At 34.2% G+C, this 26,739-nt stretch overlaps 1 protein-coding gene across 44 annotated transcripts in view; it reads right to left on the bottom strand.

The window, feature by feature from the left end:
• RIMS2 (regulating synaptic membrane exocytosis 2) overlaps positions 1-26,739 on the bottom strand; it is a 456,016-nt gene that overhangs the window by 395,687 nt on the left and 33,590 nt on the right. The window lies entirely within an intron of this gene.

Here is a 26,739-nt window from a genome sequence, read left to right as displayed (position 1 = left end):
TTCAAGGCAAATTTATAACATGTAATATGCTATTTAAAATGCAATATACGAAACTATTAGATTAAAGGAAAATCTGCATTATATTTATTAAACTACAGTTATGCCAGAACCAGAAGACAACATAACTAAAAACTAAGGAAGGAAAGCTAAGGAATTTTACTCATCAGTGAACTTTACTAGGACTATCTTAAAGAAATAATGGGATAATACATCCAGTAGGTCTGTTTAGTACTGATTAATAGTTGTCCACTGTCTTAAGCAAAATATTCCATCTAAAATACATGCTTTAACTTAAACAAAACCTGTGCTGGTTTCAGCCAGGGTAGAGTTAAATTTCTTCACAGTGGCTGGTATGGGGCTGTGGTTTGACTTTGTGCTGAACACAGGGTTGGTCATACAGTGATGTTTTTGCTATTGCTCAGCAGGGCTTACACAGAACCAAGGGCTTTTCTGCTTCTCGTACTGCCACTCTGGTGAGGAAGCTGGAGGTGCATGGGAGGTTGGGAGGAGACACAGGACAGGTGACCCAAACTGACCAAAAGGTATTCCAGTCCATGTGGCATCATGCTCAGTAAGTAGAGCTGGGGGAAGTAGGAGGGAGACTGGGGGGGACATTTGGAGTGATGGAGTTCATCTTCCCAGGTAACTGTTACACCTGATGGGGCCCTGCTCTCCTGGAGATGGCTGAACACCTCCCTGCCCATGGGAAACACTGAATTAATTCCTTGTTTTGAGTTGCTTGTGTGAGTAGCTTCTACTTTCCTTATTAAAGTGTCTTTATTTCAACCCACAAGTTTTCTATCTTTTACCCTTCTAATTCTCTCCCTGATCCTACTGCTGAGAGAATGAGTGAGCAGCTGCCTGGGCCTTATTTACTGACTGGGGTTAAACCATGACAAAATCCAAGAATAGAGACTAGGAATAGAGAATAGGAATATTTACAACCTCCAATTGCAGGTATTGGTCTTAAATATCAAGTTAGGATCTACTTTCCCTATATGTTCAAAAACCCAAAAAGGTTCCTATATAGATATTCTGAATGTCTCTTTATAGAGAATACTCTTACCTAACTAAACAGGAAGAACAGGCTCATAATTTTAAGTGGATGCATGGTGTTGCACAGAAAAATAAAGCTCACCAAAATACCTCCCTATCTCATCCACCATATGATTTCACAGGAAATAACTCCATAAACAGGATTCAGTGACTACATAAGATTTAAATAAGTGGATAATGAGAAACACTCAGATCTGTCCAAAACTGAGTACTGAAAGGGAAAACTGAACATGCAACACACAGTAAAATGCCTTCTAACATGGTTTTGCCTCTTCAGCACTTTAGAAATGTATATAAAAAGTAACATTCCAGTACAAAAACCAAAATAAATAAATAAATAAATAAATAAATAAACAAGGCCCACAAAATCAAGCAGGTATATTGAACAAATAAGAAGAGCAGAAAAATATTAAGACTAGAAATGTCACATGCCATTGCATTTTCACTTCACCATGCATCTTAATCATATTATTATCTTTAATCAAGATAATCCACACTTATTTTTCAACTTAGAAAATTCAAAGCAGGAGAAATGGGAGGGATGAGAAATCAAAGCATGTCCATACTTTTCTCACTAGGTACCTCAGGCCATTTAATTTAGATCCTCAACATTATGAGCCTTAAGGCTCTGATGTCAGCTGTGAGGAGAAAACTCCTAGATAATAATTCAGAGCTCCTAAGTTGGCCACACAGAACTAGACACTGAAATGTGACCCCCCTGACAACTGGACATTGAAAAATGAATATATCACTAATCTATATATTCCTTTCCATACATGATTTTCCAAACATTTGTGCTCGACTCTTTTAAGTTATTACTTCATTGTGAATTGTTCTATTGAACTAAACAAAGGAAATCCGAGCCCTTCACACAATCAGATTACAACCAACATCTTTCCTTTGGTTAGTGACCGTGGTCAATCATTTTTCACATGTGGAACTGAGATCAAATTAGTGTAAGATCCTAAGTGTGTAGTTTGAAATCTTTAGTACACTTTTTTTCAACAAGATCTAGCATATTTACATTATAGTATATATATGGTGGCTTCAATTGCAGCTGCAAACCCTTGGTATTTTGAAAGTCTTACAATCAATTTTTAGTTTTCCACCATCAAATAAAACACATTGTCCATTATCAGACATGTTGAAAACCTGCATTTAAAATAAATTTCTCAGCATTTTATAGAAACACTGTGTTCTAAGTCAGGATATGATATGACCCCACAACTCAAAATATCTCCCTTACAAATTATTCTTTTTGCCTCCTAGAATTCTGTCTCATTCACTATCCACTTTCCAGCACTGCAGTTATGCGAGGACAAGAGCTTCCATTATTACATAACAGTGACGCATTCCTCGAGCACTCTCCATACATCCTTCAGTCCCTGGATTAGGAAATTATCATCCTTGACTTTATAACAAGCATAGGAGACAAACTAGAATTTGAACAGAAATTATTAAGAAATCTATTGAATTATTAGATTCTACGATATGATTTTAAATTAGTATTAACCTTGTGGATCAAAAGGCCTGAACCCTTCAGGTGTACAGCCAGGAATTTATCTTTCAAGGTCAGAGAATGGATATAGATTCTGGATCTAAATCCAAAAACCACTGACTAATTTCTGCTTCTTTTTTTTTTCAAAAGACTTCATTCAGATGAAATTACAAGTTGTAGCAACTGATAGAAATAATTATATATTAGATGAAATGCACTGAATGTATTTTTAGCACTGCTGTGGTTTAAATATATTTTTCTAGACAGAAAAGGACGAAAGAGACTCCAGATAACTTGAACCCTGTCTACATGTACACATACAGTTGTACTTCCTTTGGTTACATGAGCTGGTTTGTGTTGCACTGAATTGTATACTCCCACATTTATGCATTGCTTTCTACCCTCCTTTCAAAAATCAGCAACGAACAATTGCTTGAAAGAAGTGTCTTGCCAGGTCAGCAAACCCCAAACTTCCATTTTCTCAACAGACCAACTTAAATACCCCAAGCAGTATAACTACATTCTTTTCTGCTCCTTCCAGGCTACCTGTCTACATTTAACCTTCCTATGTCTTTTCAGCTCTATCCACTCAAAACTCTACCAAGATCCGTGCCAATTCTTATTATTCACTAGAAACAAATTCTGATCTAAAACCACCAACGGGCTGCAGGTAATGTGTTCGGCCGACAGTAACTGAGACAATGTGTTCTAACAGCGCAGAATACCAAGTATTTTTACCACCTATTCTAAAATGTTAGAGCAGTTTGAAAATGTTGTCACACCTTTTTTTTTTTTTTAAAGATCACAACTCCATACACTACTCCACTTGAAAACAAGCCAGGATTTTTCCACTTGGCAACAATAAAGAATTTTTACACCTAGCACTTTGTTATGGGGAACCTCTGCCCTTTGAAACATACACAGCACCATTTCTCTTGTGTTCCTCTGCAAGCCTACACAGTCCAAGTGCCAGACCCCTTTGATCTTTTCCAGTAGCTGGAATCATTAAGCTAAATCTCAAGTCTCAGTGAACAGTTTTTGATGTTAGGTCCTCTCCGTGTACTAAAATTTCCTCAAAGATTAAGGCTATTCCCACTGGCACAGGGAATGAATATGAGAACAGAAGAGAAGGATGAGGAAAGAGAACAAAAAAAATGGAAGCAGGAAACTAAGTATTGAAAACATCAATATAAAAATTATTATTATTATCCCTTTAAGCTCCTATTACTTTTCTATTTTTCAACCTACTGCCACCAGTAAAAGCTTCTCTCTAAAATCTACTAGGTCAAAACCATAAAATATTTTTTCCAAAAGGTGGTTTGGAGACAGGCAAACTAACAAGCAATCTGTTACCAGAGCTCATCTCTATTTTCACACACTTGGATGCATAGCCACAAAAACAGAGGGGAACTCAAGTGCCTCACTCTATGAAAATAACCCTTAAAACAGACTCTACACCTCCTAGATATTTGTATTAGTTCTTCTCAAGTAATGTGTGGGGAATCCAGATTTTAGAGTCAGCCATCCTCGGCAGGGGTAAACATCATAATATCTACCTCTAATCCAGTAATACTCACAAGATTCACAACTTGCCATCCATGGACCTCCAAGCACAAGATCAAATCTTCAGGAGTAAACTGGGTGTACCTAATGTCTCCTGGTAACACTTAAGTTGAGCATATAGCATATAACACTCCATATTACTTTCATTTTAAAATGCTACAGGTCAGTAATTTCAGTCTTTTGCTCAATAATAGTCTATATTTTCTGTATTTCCCAACCAATTCAGTGGACTAGGATGGACCAGGATGGAAGTTTTTTCTAGCCCTTTTGTTGAAATTGAGAAGATTGGAAAAGCAAGTCAATCTTTTGCTTGAAACTCATTCATGACAAAAAAAATCTAAATATATTTTATTATTACTGTTAATGCTGTAATGTTGCTAGTATCAATTTGATGAAGCTGTTAATGCTTCTAGAGTAGTTATTTTTATTAAATATATTGCCTAGGAAATCCAGAGAGTGGAACACTTGTATGAACTGTTTAAGTTTAGAGAACATAGATCCTAATAACAAGGCAGGATATATATGCAGTAGTCTCAATGAGCAAGGCATGTTACACTAAACTTGATTAAGAATCAACATAAGATTAAATATTAATGCACCAAACTATCTGGTTTTCTCAAAGCAAATCATACAGGAAGAATGAGGGACAGTCTCAGATCTATAAAAAGAATTGTCACATTTTGCTTCCTCTGCATATACCATACTGACACTGACCTCCAGCTTTGTTCACAATAAAGAAATACAAATAGTTGAGAGAAGACAGCAGCAAATAATTTCATCTCAAACCCAGATTTATATTACACGCAATAAAAATCTGTAAAGCTGCTATTTTTCAAATAAAAACAGCAGCATGCATGCTAACTAGTTCATAACCAATTGTGTTATAAGGTGAATTAAACTGAATTGTATTCTCAGGATTAGTATTTTAACTTCTCTGCATTCCAGGCCCCACTAACCCAGAGGGTAGTACAGAGATGCAGCTTTCTCAAGAGTCAAGGTGCCAACATCTTTGAAGCGTTCTCTCCCTCTTCAATAACTGTCCACAATTATAAGCAGATTTGAAATATTCCAGAATCACTTCATGGTTAGCAAATGTCTTTTCAATGCAGAACTAGTGAAAATATTATAATGAAGGTATGTAATTAGCTTTACCTGGAATTTGTATATTCCCATTGTCATAGTATATGAACATAATAATCTCTAAAATCATTTACCATTGGCAATGTTTCTTAATTTAGAACAACTTCCTCCCCTGGAACTTATACCCTTGAAAAAGGCACTGAAATAAAATAGATTTAAAGGAACAATGATAAAATTCTAACCTCCCTTCCTTCTTGCTTCCCTGTGCCTTCCATTATTTCTGTCCAAAAAATTGCATAACTATTTCCAAACCACTGTGGAGGTAGCCATTCCCTTATTTTAATTCTGCTGTAAAGGAGAGATCATCAGCTCCAGCAACATTCAGAGGTTTCCACCACCCTGTCTTAGAATACAAGGTCCATTAATCCATTTTCCTAGATTGCCTGCTGTGGACACTTCCTTTTTTTTTTTTTTTCCTAAATCTTCATAACAGTATTTCAATTATATGTGCTGCACCAAATGAACAAAAAAAAAAGGATTAGTTGCAGTGACTGCAGTGACTACACTCACACATAGCAAGTCAAGACACGACACAAGCACAGTATATAACTTTGCCTGCATCCACTCTTGAGAGAACAGAGGAGTTAACACAGACATATATTCAAATACAACCAGCTATTTTCTTGAGCAGACATCTCTATAGATTAATTAAGTTCAATTAAGTAAGTATGTTTAACTCCAAGAAAGGCGGTCAAATTTAAATCCATGCCAATTACACAACCATAAAATACTATATATTACTGAATTGATTCTTTGCACTGATTACCCTATTGATGTTATAAGAACATACACATAACAACATGCAGTTTAACTATTTTGATCAGACTTAAAGTCTTTAATTTATATTACTGTTCCAAGTGTTTTATTAGTTTAGAGAGTGTAAACAGTTGAATCGAGAAGGATCATATTTTGGACAACAAGGTTATGTTTTGAGGAATATTTCCCTGAAGATATAGGCAGGTGATTTTACTGTAATTTTGTTCTGTTTGTAACAAACATACCGGGAGTTTCCAAAATAACACTTCCACAATCAGTAGCTGAGGGGTAATCGGATATTTGATATAAGTGAACCAGCAGGTGGAGAAGTTGGGTACTTGGGCTAGAAACAATATCTGGTACACAGAAAAAATTTAAAACCTAACTAAATCCAAGCTTAAGAGGTCAAACATACCTTGAAGTCCAAACTGAATTTACCTTAAAGACGTATGACAAACAACAAGAAGGCACCATACATACTTTACAGATAAGCACAGACATATACAGGTTCCTGTTTAACAGTGTAAGCTGAATGAGCTCCCTGAATGAGCCTCAGATGAACATCATCCATAAACATAACAAGTTCTGTGAGATAAAGCCTACTCTGACATCTAGATGTTAATTAGAAATAGGATGGTTTAATTTAAGGTTCCAGACAAACAAGCTGCAAAGTGATATTTTGACGCTAATATTTTTATAAAACATCTACTAAAATGTGATTCACTGTGACCAAAAACAACAGCCCTGTACTTTCAACTCTAAAACTGAAGAAATGACACTATGTTTTGATTATTTCAGAATCAGCAAAATAAATCAGACTCTGCTTATCTTAGGATAAGAACTCCTCAGGGCAGAAACATTTCCTACCATTCATTTCTGGGACAGGAGATGGAGACACTGTGTTCCACAAATGAAAGCTCCCTCACTTCTCGCACGTCCTAACTCAGCCAGACTTCTCCCTTGCTATTTGTTATGGTGTTCAGAGTAAAATGATAAAAATGAGTGTCAAACTCACCAATCACCACATGACAAAGTTATTGGAGTACAACTGTAATAATGAACAAGTACTACAATGAACAGTAGCCATTGTGTTATATAGAGTTATACATATGCTGTATGTATGTATAGTATATACATATACTGTATATAACATATACATATGTTATATACAATGCCAATAATTACTTCACCAATCAATGCTTTCTTTTGAAGGCTATACAAAATCGCAAGCAGGAAGCTTAAACCAGGGAGGTGATATTAAAAGGTCTATCTAATATCACCAGGGAGATTATATTAAAAGGTTTGTTCATACCTACCACACAGTTTAAAATTAACTACTGCAGCTTTTGCCTATATTTAGTAAAGAAAAAATTATTTTGGTTATCACAGAGTAAGTGGGAATTTCTAAGACTGAATTTGAAAGCCCTCGGCATTATAATTTGTTGCCCAGTTGCAGCAGGCCAGCTGCTTCCCACACAGGTATCATGTGTCTGCTGAGGGAATGAGGCATGTACAAAAACTTAGAAAAACAAAAATTATAAAGTAATAAATAAGAGAAAGTCTTGAATCACACAAAGTTGTCAAAGAGGGGCAACAACCAGAAAACAGTATATACAATCTTAACCAAGGATTTATATTGGGTGAAATTGTATCTTTCAATCCTAAAACTTCAGAAGTTTTTTTCAGATTGTCAAGTTTCTAATATTTTTGAATTAGGAGTTCCACAGATTTGCTTTTTTCTGGGTAAAGCAACCAATATCTGTCAGTTGTTCACCTCTAGCATCATATATAATAGCTGCAAGATTGGACCAGACAACTTGCAACACATAAAGCCAAAATTTAGCCTGTATTAGAAATGCAGTAAGAACAAAGCAAAGATCAAATTAATGCATATGAAGGATGTCAAGGGCAATAGATAATAAAAGCACACAAGTTTAAGGAATACTTGAACCATAGTAAATATTTCTTTAAAAGTAGTTTACCCGCTCATTTACAGAGCAGCTAATGTTGCATCATTCTTCACTGTAATGAATTTCCAAATCCATTTCAAGGACACAAGATACAAGTAAATACCTCCTTGAATCCAATCAGTTTGTTTTGTCAGTAGACCGCTTTTCAGACAAAAAAGAAGGGGGCAATGTTCCTGCAAATAACTTTCAATTTCTGTCACAAGTTCAACTTTGAGACAACAGTCACTGTCCTGCTGTATATTTGGTCACACTAATGTCTTCCTCACACAATCTGAAAAGCACTGACTTCTCTCTGATCTCAGTGCTCATATTTTATACAGGCAGAAACACCTCACATGGGAGGCTGACACTCGTTCACAGCCTCTAGGTAAGTAGCAACTGCCTTCACTCAGGATGTTTTAGCTGATTGAGCTTTAAGCACATGCATATTTCAATTCATTGAAGAGAAATAGTTTTATTTGGATTTAATTTTTTTCTCAGTTTAGTAAAAGTTACCCTCCTTAGTCCTGCAGATATGTAGATATTTCAGGCAGATGATTTACAGAGAATGAAAGAAATCAATCTGAGACAGCAGGCATCAAATCTGAAAACGTGTTGGACTTTCCTCTAATTTTCCAAGAAGGAATAGAGACAAACTTGTCCAATTGTCACTAACATCTGTTATTAGATGCAATTTTCTGTAATTATGAGGGCCTCATAGCAAGCCTTGGGTGAGATTTGCATTGAAAAAATGTTGAAATTACAGATACCTCTACAACCTAAACTCTAGCAAAGATTATTTTTTGACAGCTAGCATTCATTTGACTGTATCTATTTTCAAAAAGTCAGGTTTCTCCAAAGAAGTGCTGGAATAGCACTTAGGTCTGCCACATATTTTGTGTGAAGAGGAAAAAATATTATGTGTATTTTTTTACACATATTTTATGTAAAGAGGAAAATATTGGTTTTACATTCTTGCCTACAGGATGTGTGAAATGTACCACAATAGCTGCATTACAGTGAGCCGTATTTTACTTCTGGAAATAAGGATGTCTGTAAGGAGGTGACTGAATTTTATAGTCTTGTTCATGACCAAAATGCAAACATTTCTCACTATTATAGTAGTAACACATGCATAAATACATCCAAATGTAACATACACATGTACAAGACTACTCAAACTTTAGTAAATCTATAATCTCCAAACACAGTTTTTCCCGAGTGAACTTCAGTAATGGATAGTCAAATAAGATTTTGTCGTACAACAGTTTTTCTTAGAAAACACTCAAAAAAGGCTTAAATATTTTAAATTAAAATTTTAATCCTAAGGATTTTTAAGGGAGATTTATTTCAGTGTTTGGATCACAACTTTCCTTACTTAATGCAATTTTTGTTAATTCAGTATTGAAAAGATGAGACTTTATTTTTTACTTAGGCTTCAAAATTTTTTGCAATTAACTGAAATTCTCAAGGAATTTATAAAACGAAGCAGAAAGCCTAATTTTTAAATTGATACAAAAGCTAGGATATTGAAATCAAACACATTAGGATCTTTTTAGAACATTAGTTGAATTCTAATCTAAGTAAAATTTCATTTTAGAACAAACTATTAGAAAAAATTTCTCCTAAGGGTTTCGAGTTGCTTTTGGATTGGATTTTTACTTTTTCAACAGTAGATGGCATTCCAAGCATCTCCTGCAGAAAGTGCTTTCATAGATGCTTGTTCTGTCACCAGCTGCTAGTGAAATATGCAACCTTGTGCTCAGATGCTAGTAGGTGAATTAAAAACAATTAATTTTAACTCTGTAATTAATTTTAAATGCAGTGGTAATTACTTTGGACTTGATATGTTATTTTGCCTGTTAAATAGCAATTTTATAACATTATTATCTCTAAGATACCCACCAGCTGAAAATCATATACACTAGAGCTTAAAAACTACACAGGAGACAATAAGCTAGTATTTCTCAGAGTGTGACATTTAATTGTGTGAAATGGATTCAAATTTCTTCCAAAGTTCAGGCAATCCTAGAGAAGGGTTATTGCAAAGGTTACAACAGGAACAGAAATAAAAAATATCATTAATATGTTCCTGTTGTCTTCCAAAACAGCCTTAGAAAGAGCCCCTTTTTGGAGCAGACTTGTGTCCTGCAGCCCCTCTGCACACGAAGCTCTGGATCACGATTGCATAATAAACAGGATGTTGGCAGGACAAGTGCTTCAGCTGTAAGGCTGGACTACTAAATGGCTTGAAAAATTCAAGTTCGCTACCAAAATAGAAACAAAATATAACTTCTGCTACAAAAAAAAAAGATTAAATTCTAAGATTTAAAGTGAACAAGACGTGAAAGACCAGGAAAAGAAAAATGAGTGAGAAATACAACAGTAATGCATAAAAATTTAATGACAATACTTTCAAATAGCCTATTAATCAAGAAATCATTCATTTTTTCTGACTTGGTGCTGTTGTTCACATAAATCTTGAGAGTTTGAAATACTAATATTAAATACATTTTATTTAATGTTTTATGAGCAATTCATGCCTTGTTATTACCTTATTCTATTATATATTCTACATAATAATATAGAAGCTATTTTACATATATGATGCTGAGGATGTTATTATGATGATAATATCATTATATTAAGATGTTATTACACTATTATTAAGACCTCTTTTGTGAGAATAAAAGGGGTTTTTCCTGGGAATATATTTAGTCGAATAAAAATATAAATGGGAATACTTGCAGATAGCATTGAATTCTCTGTTCACATATTCCATATAATTTATCGTTCATATCTGGAGGTTGCAGGAAATGACTGTGATAAAATCTTATCTATCTGTGATGTAATGTCTCTGACCACATGAGATACTTGAAGTAAATACAATGCCCAGTTTACATGCTACTGAGAGAAAGCAAGAATGGTTGTCTTTAAAAACAGATGTTGTCTGGTGATTCATTTGATGACTAGAAAAGTTAGAATCATAAATAGAATATTATTATAAACTGTCTGCATGACTAGTTATAGCAACAGAGTTTACATTAGTGGAAATGTTCTTTTCCATTGGTTTTATATGCCTGAAACAATGTTCCACTAAAAAGGAAAATATTCCATAATTGTTTGCTTTTTCTGCCTATATTTCTCTTTTTGTCAGTATTCTGCGGGGGTTTGCTTGCTATTTGCACCTTTATTTTAAAGTGAACCAAAGTATGATAATACTTGAAACAGCATTTTCCTAGATTCTTTTCTGATGCTTTGTTTGTATGCCCTTTGTCTTGTATTCTTTGCATGAGTAAGGCTCTCCTAGTTCGAAGAGTTTATTTAAATTGATCATTTTGGTGCACATTTTTCTTTCTCATGTTGTACAGATGTATTTACAATGAGCAAGCAAACTGATTCTAGAGCTGCATCACAGATGCCAACTAAACCAGGGCTTGTACTTGTTTTAGTGAGCAAGCTTTGGGCTCCAGAGATGAATATAATCCAAACCTATGAGCACAGCCAGTTTTGCAACCACTGACAATTTTGCATACATTCCACTCTCTCTGCACTTAAAACAACTAACTTTTAAGTTTATAAAACTGATATTCAGAGAAGACCACCCTTCTTTAAAAAAATTAACTGCTTTAGCAAATGCCTTCTAAAGAGAAAACAACTCATCTGGTTTAATTAATAAAGGAAATAACACATACAAAAAAAAAACCCAAAAACACCTACAGAACACATTGGCAAAAATAATCTTTAACAATTTTGATTTTTTTGGATCAGAATTTAAATTCTTTCAAATAGTTTCTATGTCACAAATAACACTCTAAGCAGAAGCTTAAAAGCATTTAAATTACCTGGTATAAAAATTAATTAAAATATTTTCTTTCAATCTAAGCTGTAAGGGCTACTGATCAAAATATCTTGTCTTGGCTGAAAATGACAAGTTTTAGTATTAAAAGCTAAAACTATATTAATCATTAAACTATATTAACAATTTTTATTAATTCACATTAGGTTCTGCCACATATGATCCTCTGTAGGGGCCAGTGGCTGAATCTGAGACATTTCCAGGTTGAAGGAGTTGTGGATTTACTCAGCCTATGAAAATCTTGTGGTTTTGGGTCCACTGGGTTGGACATTCCAGAGAACAATGCAGGTTGATGTATCAGGCTGTTCTAAATTTCAAGACTGTAGTGACATTATAAATTTATTTTTGCTTTGGGTGTTAGTTTCCTTCAGTGTCTTTTTACAGTTTATTCAGAATATTGGTTTAATAACAATTGAAAAAACGCCTTAAATTTCACTTCTGCCTGCATCATAGAATTAAGAATGAAATGAGAATTTGATCTGTGTAACTTTTCCCATTTCTCAGTGAAAACAAAGCATCTATTCTCTAAATAGGCTCCAGCAGAGAATTCTGGATTCTAAAAATGCGAGATCACAATCAAATAAAAATTGTACTACTATTTTGCAAATTCCATGTTTATTTAAACTTCTTTAACTGGCTTTCATAGGGCAACTACTCAGAAATTATTATAACTATTCCTCTGAGCAAACTATCTAACCTCTGAGGTTGTACATAAATTACAATTTAAATCAATACAAGTTGTTGGGACATTTCTTTTCCTTCTTATTCTGATTCAAGAAGTATATCCCAGTGGTTCCTGGAAGGAGTAAATTCATTTCTATAACTGTAAAAATTCTCTCCCAGAATGATGAAAAAGATTGTGTGATCACTTTTAACATGGATTCTGAAATTGAATATAGTATCCCTGAATTCATAACAATCTTACCATTTTCTGTCTGACTTTTTTCTATATTTTTATTACGATTAACTCTCCTAGTCAGGCTGCAAAAAAATCTTCAAACAATCTTCAAGACACAAACTCAAGTGCTGGTAACCTCTAAACCTTTTCACCGAAACCAATGGAAATGTTAAGTGTACAATTAAACATCATACACTACTTAAAAATACAGTATTCTCTCAAAATTTAGCATTTTGATGTTGACTCAGTCAATGCCTGAACTTCCTGAAAGGATGCAATATCATTTGCATTACATTATAAAGTAGAATCTGAAGTTTTCCCCCTTTGTTTTTTGTTTCCTGGGAATAAGTTTAGGAACTAAATAATAGCCCAGAACGCTCTCCCTGACGGACATCTTACCTGAGATGATCATTACACCTTTATAAGAGTGATCAGTCTGGGATTCCAGAAACTTGGGATTGGCTGTAATAGGTTAAAGGCATTTGTAACACAGGGAATGCAGGGATAGAAAAAATAAACTTCTGATCTCAAATTCCTCCTTCAGAAAACAGCTGTACTAAAGGCATTAGCAGAATGCTACCTGTAGAAATAGTTATTTTGCGAGCATCATTATTCCTAAACATATGTTATTCCAACTCTTATCTGAACAGAAGTTCTAAATGTTTAGTAAGGGAATCCTGCATAGCAGCTTTGAATGGTCTTTTATCTCCTAAATCTTTATTGTAATGCAGACACTCACTGTTCTCATTCCTAGTTAATTGCAAACATTCATTCATGTCTGTTTGCAATTAGAGTACATTTAAAATTAATAGAACTGCCATTCATGAAGACAGTAAATATAAATGAAAATTAGTAAACACAAAGTGACATCAAAACCAGCTCAGATAATAGTCCTATGATTTAAAATGTAGCACATGCTAAACATCCTTGAAGAACTCACAAGTTAAAAGATTCTGCAGAACTACACCAGTATCAATTTCCAGCTGGGAGTCTGAAACTAAATTTTGGAAATTAACTACTTTTTTATACCTATACTAGTAGTATAAATTAGAAGTAAAGGCAATCTGCAGAAAACAAGTTTAAAAGTGATTCTCAAGTTCACAAATTAGTAAATTTCTATGTTGCTGTTTTGTAACAAAAATACTGGCCCCTTTCTTCTGAGGAAAGAGGTGCATGCATTTTTGTTTAAAGAAAACGTATTTCTTAGAAGAAAAACCTACCCAAAATCAACAAAAGGAGTAGACTTTTCAAAACTGCAGAAATTAATGATGTAAGGGTGAGATTACTATGTTTCAGAATGGTTATTCTCATTAGTCATTGTCTACCTGAAGCACTAGTTGTGTGAGAGGCAAATGAGAAGAGAGTACATTAAATAGCTGAATGTCTAATAAAATTTAGACCTTCTATTTTCTATCTTCTCTGAATCTCCCAAACTGCAAGTTAAGCTCAGTGCTTCTTGTCCCATCATCTACTGGGGGCATGAAGAACAGCAGCTTATCATTTCTTTGAAATGTTGAAGTTCTCCTGAGTCTTCTGTCCTAAAGCTTATCTAAAGTGTTTAGCCTCTTCTCATGGCATGTTTTCTAGAGATCTCACCTGCACTACTGTCAACTTACCCACTGCTATTTTCAGCAGTAATTTCAGAAACTAAACGCATTCTAGCTGGGCATTTAGTGGTGTTCATTATTGCCTGACAGCTTTGTAGGACATTGTAATGTTTATGCAACTTATGATAGCAAGCATCCTTTCCATAACCACATGTGCCATTAAAGTTCATTTTCAGCATGAGGCAATTTAGAGCCTAGATACTGAACTTGGGAATAGATCCATAGTCAGTAGCTAACTTCAATTTCAATGTATGATCACATGTAAGCAAAGTCCTTACTGAATAATGTTCCTGTTCAATATCATTCATGTAATTTTACATCGTATGTCTATTTTCTAAAACTCATTTATAACTTTTCTAACATGCTTGCAAGTGCACTCGATTCCATCATTCTGAAAATTAATGGATGTGCTTGACAACTTTAGCAAAGTTTCATTTGGTAAATCTTTGTTTAGACAGAAAACCATCCATATACTGGAAGTAAAATTTTCTGGTTCGTTACTCATGGGTAAATATTACTACTCTACAGTAGTTTTCTCTGTATCACCTGCCCTGGATTACTTAGGAATATGTTTTTCAAGAAGATATTAAAGCCTTCCTGAAGATACCCTATCTATGACCACTTCTCTGTCTACAGAAGCTGACATCTGTTGCAGAATTAAATTAGATTTTACTGGAATGATTTGTTCTTGGTAAGTCCACATTGATTACTATTCATTTATTTCTTGTCTTCTAGATACTTACAAGAACTTTGCTTATTTACAAGAACTTTGCTTATTTCTTACTCCTGGTTTTCTTGGAATTTCAGTAGGCTGATTCGCTGCTAAACCTTGGCTCTTCTTCCACTCACTCCAATTTTCTAAAGTGCTGTTCTTGCTGTTTTCTAGTCTTATGAGTGTATTCAGAAAGGTGATTCCATCAGATTTTCTGAACTCTTAAAATAGCTTACAATAAAATCCACAAGAGCACAATAATCAGTAATTTTATCCTTTTTGACTTACAAATAAATTTAAAGTCACAATTTTAGAGACAATATAGCATCTCAATTAAAATGCTAGTTCAGCCAATAGAAAACTACTTTCTAAAGCTCTGTCTATTCAGATACCTTGATCTGAATAAAAGCATTAATAGGAAACATGATCTTGACCATCTAGTACAAGGCAAAGTACAGAATATCTACAATCACTTCTGAAATTTTTCTCATTCCTATTGCCGAAAAAAAGGGCAATGATCCTGTGTAGGTACAATGTGCTCTGTCTGAAAACAATCATATTAACCAATGAAAAAAAATTAAATTGATTACTACTTTTGGGCAACACTATCTTGGAAAGCACAATGGCTTCATATTTTCACATACAATCCCTACTCACCAAAGACAGAGCAGGCACATGTATCATAACCCTGTGAGGCCTGTCTGTGGCACTGCTTGCCTGTATCAAACATTCCAGATTTCCTTCAGCTTATCTGGTCTATTCCCTCAAGATCTCAGTATTCTTAGTCACAGCTGAACTCTTATTTGAAAAGTCAGCCCTGATGGAGAATAGAAAACGCAGAGATACGGATGTGCTTGTCACAGGTGCGCAAACAACACATTTTGAAACTGATAGTCTCAATTTTTTTTCATATAGTTAATAATACACTTCTTTTTCCCTTTAAAAGAGACATTAACTCTAAGACAAATGCAGCTAAGCTGAATCCCAAAATTCACAAACTGTGTACAAAATTCAAAAAATTTAGTTAAACCTTTCTTTCCAAACCACGTACAGCAAAACAGGGGTGAAAAGTGACAAACAACATTAAAGAGCTCAGAAAAGACAGGCAAGAGTGACATGAGAATTGGCAAAATGTGAGACCTGAGTTCAGGATGTTTTAACCTTATTGGAAAATTGATAAAAACATTGTTTTGATTTCAGTCTTGTCAATTTTTTTGTTCATAGGAGACACAGGCACTTTAACAAGCATTTTGACTGCAAAGTTGGTTCATTTTCTCTTTGGCACTGCAGCCCCTTGACCATTCAAAGTGTGCACATATCAGTTTGTAGCCAGGCCCATTATGGCTGAACCAAGCTGTTACCTTGATTCAGGAAAAGCAGCTGTGGATGAGAAGATAATGCAGGTTGGTCTGTAAGGTGAATACAAGTCCCAGCTGGCTTGGAAGCCTGGGCTTGTATCCTAACATATAGAACAGAATAGGATTGATATAAACTGAAATATCTGTTCTCAAGGAAGAGACATTTTGAAGAAAGAGGGGGGAGATTAGAACTAAAATGCAAATTTTTAAAATTTAAGTTTTGTAAATATTGAAACATTTTACTCATAATAGTAGTGAAACTTAAGTCAGTATTGATTGTATTTCAAAATATATTCTATTTCAATTTCACATTCTTGAGCTTGATGCCATTGCTTAAAGAGATTGATCACATATGTGATGCAACCAGATCTTAATGGTCCCTCATCTGACTTTAAAATCTACTTAACCACTCTTTCCTTCTCTTACTATGAACTCAGAAAATTTCCTCTGTGGAATTTAAAATATGCGGCCTTTTTCCTTTGATCATGCTCTCTCATATAAGTCATATATGTCACCATCTATGTCCTGATAAATTAACAGCCACCTAACTGAAAAGTGAGATATATTTGAAATTAACTGTATGTGAGTATTTTTCACAGTTGCCTTAACATTTTGAGGGTAAAAAAGATGCATTGAAAATAAAATAAAGATTGCATTCTATGCATGAGGAGTATTTATGTTAACACAATACCACCACCACAAAATTTCAATCTATTTCAAATGTATACTATATAGATATTTTTAAATTACAATTAATAACATCATGTAAAATTATATGTTCAGTTTTCACATGAACTATCCAAACAAATCTCTGTAGTTTGCATAGCTAAAACTATGCAAGTCCTTTTTTATTTTCCTTAAAATTGTTCCAGCATCTCTGATAATAGCTGTAATACAAACAATGCCCTTCCCAAATAAATGCAATATTATCTCACTGCCTGCATTGATTAAAAACAGTAGCACTGCACAGAAGGAAGGGCTACATTTAATAAGACTATAAAAATATAAAATTACTGAACTTCAGAAGGAGAAATTAGTAAATTCTTTCAAATTATGCGAAAAGGGATCTTTTTATTTTCTGGAGAACTTGCATACAGCGGCTTCCATTGCAGGTCAAAGAAGAAACCATACCTACTTTAGTTAATGAATCTGACCTCTTATATTTTGCAAAGAATATAAGCACTCTAGACTGACCTATAAAAAGGACATAAAATTACTACCTAATTAATTACACATCATGTTTCTCACTGCTAATACAATAACACTGCAGAATAACACTGATTTGCAAAATGTTCTTAGAACAGAAAGCAGTGCTAGAAGTACACTGCCACAGTTCTCAGAAGGAAATAGCAAGCTCTTTTGATTTCAATAAAAAGACATTCTATAAATAAAATGTATTTATATCTTTGCAAATAAGCAGAAGAGTTGCACTGATCATGGCTTTAGAAATCTTGGCTAATTTTTCTAAGATGCTTCAAAGCTCAGCTTAGCATCTGGATGTGCTGATTTTTATCACTTTTATAGTGAGAACAGGGTTTCACTACTTAAACAAGATCACCTCAGGAATGAAGAACAGCTGGTGCAAGCTGAACAAAAAGTAAATGGGCACAAGAGACCACTTTCTGTATCTCTATTTTGTTGGACATATATATCATCAAACTGTTAAATCAGTCCATTTTGTCAATCAGAATTCAGAATTCTCTTAAAATTCCTCCTGACAATGGCTTAGCACACAGCACCTACAACAGCTTTCTCCTTTCCTAGTTCGCTAGGAAATTTTGCTGTTCATCTTTAATTGTGCCACTATTTATCAGCTGCCATTATCATTACCTACCTCACCACAGTAATCCAAAATTCATCAGCCATTTTCACATTCCCTTTAACATTTTTCCACTATAAGCACTGTGGCCTACTTTCCTACTCTCTGCATTGATTTTTAAGAGAAGAGAGCATCGGGTGGGACATTCCAATTCTTGTGTTCAAAATGCTCAGCACCTCGTCTCCAACATGTCCGAGATAAAGATCATTGTCAGCAATTTCCCTCCTCAGACATAATAATGGTTTTAGTCTATATGAATGGAGACAGAACTTTCCTACAACAATCATCCACTCCTAAACCATCCTGTCTTTTGTTGTAGGTGCAAAGTGCACTATCTCATCTCATCTCTTCTAGTATGAACACAAAGAAATATAGATATTTTAAAAAACTCCTCCATGTTATAACAAACCCCACTAACAGCACATGAAATTTCTCCCCCAGGGAGAGAATGTGAGAGAACAAACCAAATGTAACAGATGTTAGTCATATCATTTAATGCATGACTGAAAGACTAAAGATATATGTTGATGAGGACAGCATAAGAACCTCCGCAGAACAGAATGGGAGTAGCACTTCAGTGTCTATTGTTAAAATGAGGGAACAGTATAAAATAAAAAACAAAGCCAAATCTCTTTTTCACATTTAATTAAATTGAAAACTACAGAATGACCAACAAAGGCACATCAGAACTTCTAATTTGCTATAAAGCTTGTCAAAACCCCAGAAGCCTATGATTCAAAATGAACATTAAATCTGCCACAGATGACCACACTGTGGTCAAACCCACTGACACTAATAATACCCTTTGTCTTTTGTTGTTCCTGTTTCAGGATGTAAATGGGTAGACTTCATCATAAGCATTACCTAAATTAGCTATTGAAACCACAAGTGAATGCCAAAATTCCTATAATTATTGTATCATTAATTACAGATATTATTACAGCAGGTAAAAAAAAAAAGGGAATTTGTTCTGTCCATCACTAACAGTAGCTTTGAAAAAGCTATAATTAAAAAATATTAAAAGTAATGTCTAAAAAACCTGTATAATAATTAAAATTATTGGCAGTTACTTAAAAATCTCAGAGCTCAACATGAACACCCAGAAAGAGAGTACATGAAATTTAAATGTCTTTAAATATCCTTAAATATATTTTTAAATGCTAGCGATTTTCCTCAATATTAGTTGAAGTTAAGAGAATTATTAAAGCAGGTGGTCAACTAGCAATTAAAAAAAATGTATGATGTCAAACATCCCTGTGGAAAAGCCACAGTAGTCTTCCCTGTTATGAAACTTCAAGTAGACAGGAAATGTAAGCAATTTTCTATTAAATAGGCCAGAATAGTAGCATCTGTGATGACACTATTATAATTAATGTATTTTATCTAAAAATGACACCTCCATGATAACTCTACAAAAATATATTCTGGTTGGAATGTCAATGACCACTTAAAATTTATATAGCTCTTTAAATATAAATCAATTTTGGATACTGCAAGTCCTTTCTAAAACAAACAAAACACAAATTATCATTCATTCCACAGGAAAGAAGGGCAAATTCCCTGTAATCATTCCTGGAAGGAATTCTACCCCAGGATTACTAGTCTTGCATACAATTGATAGCTTAGAGCTTTTAAGCACTCAGAGACAAAAAATCTTACTGCAAGAGCCTTAGACTTTTCAGGTTTCTCATTTAAAATAACAATGTTATTTTACACATGCCTGATATTTTTTACTCCATCAGGGACATATCCATATGCTGTGGCCACAATACAGCCATAGATACCAGGCAAGCAAATACATAAGTCTTACACAAGGCAAGGCTGAATCAAGCTTCAAGAAACAGAGTTAGAGTTCCAACAAAAAATATTATTTCTCTGCATAATGATATTACATGGAGGCCACAGGCAACTCCTTTCCTCCACATATATGATAAAGCCCATAGATAAAGCAAAAGACTGCAAATATTTAGGAACATCCCTACTGTGCTGCACTCTTATGAGGCCTAAAAAGTACCCCAAGAAAATTAAATTATGCCCTAAGTATAATTAAGGAAGTATCCTCAAAACATAATGCAGACACTCAAAATCTGACAAATAAGCTTTATAGAGCTAGCCAGCAGAAAGATAAGGACACTACTCTTCTGAATTTCAGTCTTTTCCATGAATTTGGGTACATGACTGAAGCCTCTCTATACGTATGAACTTTTAAATTATGTGAAATAGTACCACAGACTATCTTTTCACAGAATATTCTGGTAGAAGTCAATATTTAACTGAACAAATTCATTTGTTTTATAAATATGGTATTGATCCTTTGGCTAATAGCTTCTCTGGCCAGAAATAATTAATGGGATAGAAATCCAGATTGTTTTGCCCTCTCAGATGAACTCTGCACTTGTAGGACTACAGAGCTTTCTTTCCTGTCAGCCTCTGCATTTTCTGCATAAGATCATAGGTTCAACACCCGGGAGAATGAAGGTCCTATCAGACATTAATGGAAGGCTATGGGACATATCCTGGTGGATGCCATTTCCAAGCAAGGGAGAGTGCAAACGTGTTTGAATTATCCGATTGCCACCTCTGACAAAGTGACAGGCTGTGTGAGGGGCATGTAAAGCCTCAGGACCTGGTGTCCCATGGCATCCTCCTAGACAAACTGGGCACACATGGACTGGACAAGCAGATGAAAAACTGGTTGGACTGCCAGGCTCAGGGTGTAGTGCACAGACATTGGAGTCTAACTGGTAGCCCAGAAATAGTGATGTTCCCCCAGGACCTTTTTTTGTCTGGGCTTGTACTCTGATCACCTTCATTCATTCCTTATTAAAGTACCTTTTATAACAGACTCAAAACCACAGGTTTTCATAAGGTGAGCCTGCCGTATGTCTGATGATGCTCAGACAGAGTTTAGGAACTTTTCTGGCTGTCTTTTGATTATGACAAGCTGAATCTCCTGTTTCTTCCTGCTAAGACACATCTGTGCACATGCTAAGGCCCAAACTTAGACATCCAAGGAGCTCTAGAGCAAATACCAGGTTGCATGGTGATAGGTAGGCATAGGTCAGAAGATAAATTTCTTAGACATCCTGATCTTGCAAATATTTGTAAGACTGTGAGTAACCTTAGCAATTTTGGAAATTATTAACTTTTCTCAAGTTAAGCGTGGCTGTTCAAGGCAAAGTATTCATTGTTCACAGCTAGTATCAGCGTTGCTTTCATTCTATTTCAAACAGAAATGGTTAATTCCACAAACAAGTATCAGCTCCACTTTTTAAATTACATTTTGTTCTGTCATCATTCGTTACACTACCTATCATTTCCAAATATTATTGCAGTCTCCAAAACCAAATATTGGAAGGAGGACTCAAAGAAGCTTCTAGAAAAATAAGATTTGCCATTTTTCTAAATTATAGATAAGTACTAGTGTAAAAAAAAGTTATTGCGCTTTTCATTTAAGTACATACTGTCCAAAAGAAAGAGTTGAAGTATCACCTTAGCTTTGTCATCTGAAAAGCTGAAACAGCAAAATCTGTGCAAGTTCCATTTTTTTGATTGTTGGAACTTATCACAAAATGTACTAGCTATAAAAAAATTAAATAGGGTAATGAATATTTGTGCTGAAATGTGCAAACACAGTTCCTGTAATTGTTCTTACCTAAAGCAAAACACATCTAACAAATAAATATATCCAGTAACATGACAGGTGAGTTCTAACAGATGTCATTGATCCTTTTGTGTTTAATACAGAGCAAGTTATCGCTATGTGACAAAGTGAACATAACATTCCTAGAATCATTTAGGTTGGAAAAAACCTTTAAAATCATCCACTACAACCATTAACCTAACGCTCTCAAGTCCACCACTAAACCAAATGCCTAACATTTGCTTTGCAAAGGATTCACCATAACTGACAACTAGTGGACTGGCTACTTCCATTTTTAAATTATTTTTATCTTCAAAACCTGCTGAACAAAAGAGATAAATTCATCATCTTGATGTTATGGATATCAAACAGGCATTTCATCTTTGTCTGTTCACAGAAGTTCACACAAATTATCTAAGGTGTTTCAAAGAGTTGATATATAAAAGATATCTTCCTTTCTAATAGAAAACAAGGAATTTAGAGGTCCAACAGTTGTCCCACTATGAAAAGTTGCTCAAACCTAAGGATTAAAATAAGCAGGCAAATGAAACATGCTCAGGAGATTTGAACAAATTATTAAAGACTATGTTTCATGATTTTTCCAATTGACCAAATATGTTTAAAATATAGGCTTACACTAATACCCATTTGGAGGACAAGAGATCCTGTGATGTGTATTCATAAAAGCATGAGTACTGGCTTTTATCAGAATTTGTTTTTAGTTTTACAATGAAAGGACTCAAATTCTGATTCTGCTAGTAATCAAGCATCAAAGTTGAATATCCAAAAATAAGGTGAAGATATAGAAGACTAGCTATATAACTTTTAACTAGCTCTCAGTCTAGCCAAAGTTTTTATCACAGACTACTACAAAAATTCTGCAATATGTTATACAGAAGTTAGTCCATATGGTCAATGACGCCTCTTTAGGAGGAGCTTCTCATAGCTGTAAAATCAATGACCAAACACTTTAACTACTAAATGTTAGGATGCATGCTGAATTAAGTTTACAGCAGCTTGGCACTTTTTGGGTAGAGCTGACTAGTGACAGCAATTTTGTATTTCTTTCTGAAAAGGAAGCCTAAGGTGTCACATGAAAAAAAACTTAACTATGTCCAATGTCCAACAATAAGTGTTGTTTCAGTAGTGATTTTTTTTTTGATAAAGCACAAAAATTCAATTCTCTCCTACAACATATGTCATTCTTAATTTTCATGATGATTTAGTTACGACACAAAAGGATACTGATCTTTCACTATGAATTCAATATAGAACTGAATTTTGAAGTAATGACACTGATAAGCAGAATATTTAGAAGTTACCCTAAATAAATAAATCAGTACAACTATTTGCCTCTAAATTTTTATTGAATTAACATCTCTTTCAAATGTTTTTATTTCCACTAAAATGTATTTCTTTTTGTTTTGTAATTTTTCATTAAAAATAATGGAAATCAGCAAAAAAATTGAGCCGCACCTTGATCAAGTAATAATTACAATATATATAATTAATGTATACATTATTTTGTTCTTCTTTTACATTAACTGGTACAAGAATGAAAAGAAGGAACTCTGAAGAATGAAAAAGGTCTGCTTACACGAGTGCAAGCATGCAGTTTTCTCTTTCTTGAGTAGAAGGTTTATGTGACAACTGATACAATGATAACTGTAGAGTAAAAAAATACCAAAAAAAATTCTAAGTGTAAAAGTAGTGTACACATGAATCTGACAAGATTTGAAGACCTAAATTTCAATTTAAAATAACCAGTTAGGTTACTGTATTGGAACTGTGCTTCTTGAAGTCTCAGCTGTTCTGTCACTGTGCGTCATTCCTAATCAACTCAGGACATAAAGATACTGTACAAGAAGGAATCCTATGTTTGCAATAAAGCATAAGTCTTCCATGTTGAATTACTCTTAAAATTTCAACTGTCTTAGAACAATTAATATTGACAGGAAAAGATACAGTAGCCAGAAAAAGCAAGTTAGCAACTGAAAATACCTTTTATTTCAAAATATACTTCTCTCACCAAAGGACAATGTGTTTATGATGCATGGTAAACTAAACAGAATATCAGAAACTAGCCTTAAATTATGGGAAAATACCAACTGAAGAATGGGCTATGTTGGATTATGTCTCTAGTAATCATTTGGCAGGACTGTTTGCATCCCTTCATCTCCTGCGACCCACTAACCAAAGCATCAGTAACGAGCATTCATTGGACTGATCCCAAGAAATAACCCAGTCCAAAATTGTCATAAAAGGCATCTCAAACACCTATTCATAAATCACTGAAAAAACTTCAAGGAAAGCCATATAACCCGTCCATCTCTTCTTTGCCTTTTACTTCCTCTTTCATTTCACCTCCCATTGGCACCAGGTCAGAAACCTCCTCCAGAGCCCCAGACTCATGACTGGAGCACCCCCATGAGCCAGCACCGAGCACAACAGCGAGTTCCAGATACTCCAGGCCAAGACATTGTGCTCTGCTCTTCTGTAAAATTCTTTGTTAAACCCATTTATCCCCTCAAAAGTGACTGAATATCATTCCTCTATGGCAGCTCAGCTAGTCTATTATTATTAACCTGAGCTCTGGCAGCCTTCTGAGTGTTGAATGCTGTATGAAGGATAAGACAGCATGACCCCTCCTACACCAAATCACAATTTTCAATCACTAAACAGAAAAAAAAAGACAGGGGGAAGTAATCCAGTATTCAGTAATTAAGTAATACCATATACAGACAGGGTGGGAAACCACCATCAGACCAGAAACACAACTTGCTAACTGAAGAACAAGCAGCAAATTGATTGGTTTCATAATTCTATTTGAGAAAATCAACACAATTTAGTGAACAAAAAAGTGAAATGGAATTTATTCCTTCTGTCAATTACAGTGTGATGTAGAAGTTATTGGTTTTCTGCAAAGACAGAAAGGCCCATGAACTACAGTTATTTAAGGCTTCCATTTTATCAACAACTACAACATTAATAAAGTATTCAAATTATCTATTTTTACACTGATAAAAGACAGTGTAAATACAAAATACATAGTATTATTTAATTTTTATATAAATATTACATATATTTCAGAAGGCTAAGTCCTTTAAATAAAAGTTTCCACCTCAGAAAAAAATATAACTTGATACACTGCAAAAACTTTTCAATAAAATTTCAGGATTATTTAGAATCTTAGAAAGAAAATCTAGAAATAAATTTAGCTGGACATACTGGTTTTTCCTGTGCTTTAAACAGGCTGTGTGCATTACAGCTGAGATACAGCACTGCCTCTCTAACCAGGAGCCATCCATGGGAAGTGACCATTCCTGGTCCACATTCCATCATGCATGTAAGCACATGCCAGGTAAAACAGAACCTCTGTAAGCACAGGCTGCTGTGGAGAGTGACACTGATATGTGTTCTAAAATTAAGAGTCAGCAAGCCAATTATTTTATTCCATGTTTACACCAACGAAGCTAAGTGCTCTTTTAACTTCAAATCTGATTATACCTGCCTCACTTAGTATTCTTTAAAAATCTGGCACTCTTTCTTGCTTTGCTCTCCTTAATAAATGAGAAAATTTTATATAAACATAAAGAATTAATTCCTATGATATAGACATCTAAGTGTACTATCCTACCTACTCTCCATAAAAACATTTAATTATGTAAAAAGTTTTCTTCAATGCACAATTTAAAACAAATGGCAATTCTCTTTTTACAAATGTATATTTCAATTCTGTAATATGTGAGGCATACTATGTTTGTAGTATAAGTGTATGTTCACAGACAATAACCTCCCACAAATACATTTACAGTAGGAAAAAAAAATCTTCCTTTAGAGTTGTGAGTTGTTGTAGAGTTCTCCCAGCATTGTCAGAGACCATACAAAGGGCACATTTTTGTTAATAATGTATTACTTTTTTAAAGTTAAAATTACTGTCTTAATGTGTTCTCTCTGTGTTTTTAAGTCACTTTCCTATATTAATAAATATATTTTCATTAATTTTTCACCTCCACTTATTTATCCAGCACTGTTCTGACAATGAAATGAACTCTATTTCAATTTACAGCCTAATTTTTTACTGTGCTATATATTGTAACCTATATATTTTATAACTATGCTATATTTTATATATTTTAACCTCTATTCATTTTTAGGAAAATTATTTACTGACATTCCTTTTCCTGATATATGAATTTGCATATGATAAAGAACATAAGTGAAAAAAGCCATGAGTTTAATTTAAAATTCCCCGGGCTTAAAGTCTAGCAACTATATAGCACTAAGCTTTTGTTTCAGAGGTTTAGTTTTGTCTTTTTTCTGTCTTCTTAAAGGTGATAGACTCCACCACACGTACACGGAACTCCATACTGTCATTTTCACTTAGCCATTTTTCAAACATAACCACATGATCAGTTTCCTTTAGCCTCTCCTGTTCTCATACACTGCACAAAAGAGAGAATATTTCATACAGAGAACATCAGCCCCTATATCCTACCAAATGTAAAATTAATCTTACTGAGTTTTCAGAGTAGATCATGGACTCTTTTTTTTATAGCAATATCTGTGCCCTGCTCCTAAATTATTTTTCTCTGGTAAGAAAGTAAAATTAATGGTATATACACACATATGAATCCAGGTATTTTTAGTTTAACAAATATTCTTCATTATTAATAGAAAAGATTGATCATGCAGTTTCTGTTATACTGTTTTCAATTGCATAAAATTTTGTCACTTTTCAACCACTTGACCAGACATGCCACATCCCAGGTTTAATTCATTCTTTCTTTAAATGCCTCTATAATGGTCTCTAGTTACATAAACAAAGCTGCAAGAGAACAAACTGCTTTATTTAAAAAAAAAATTTAAAATAGTATTATG

Source organism: Motacilla alba, chromosome 2 (genome assembly GCF_015832195.1).
Source record: "Motacilla alba alba isolate MOTALB_02 chromosome 2, Motacilla_alba_V1.0_pri, whole genome shotgun sequence".
Lineage (NCBI taxonomy): Eukaryota > Metazoa > Chordata > Aves > Passeriformes > Motacillidae > Motacilla > Motacilla alba.
This window is presented reverse-complemented; position numbering and strand designations above follow the sequence as displayed.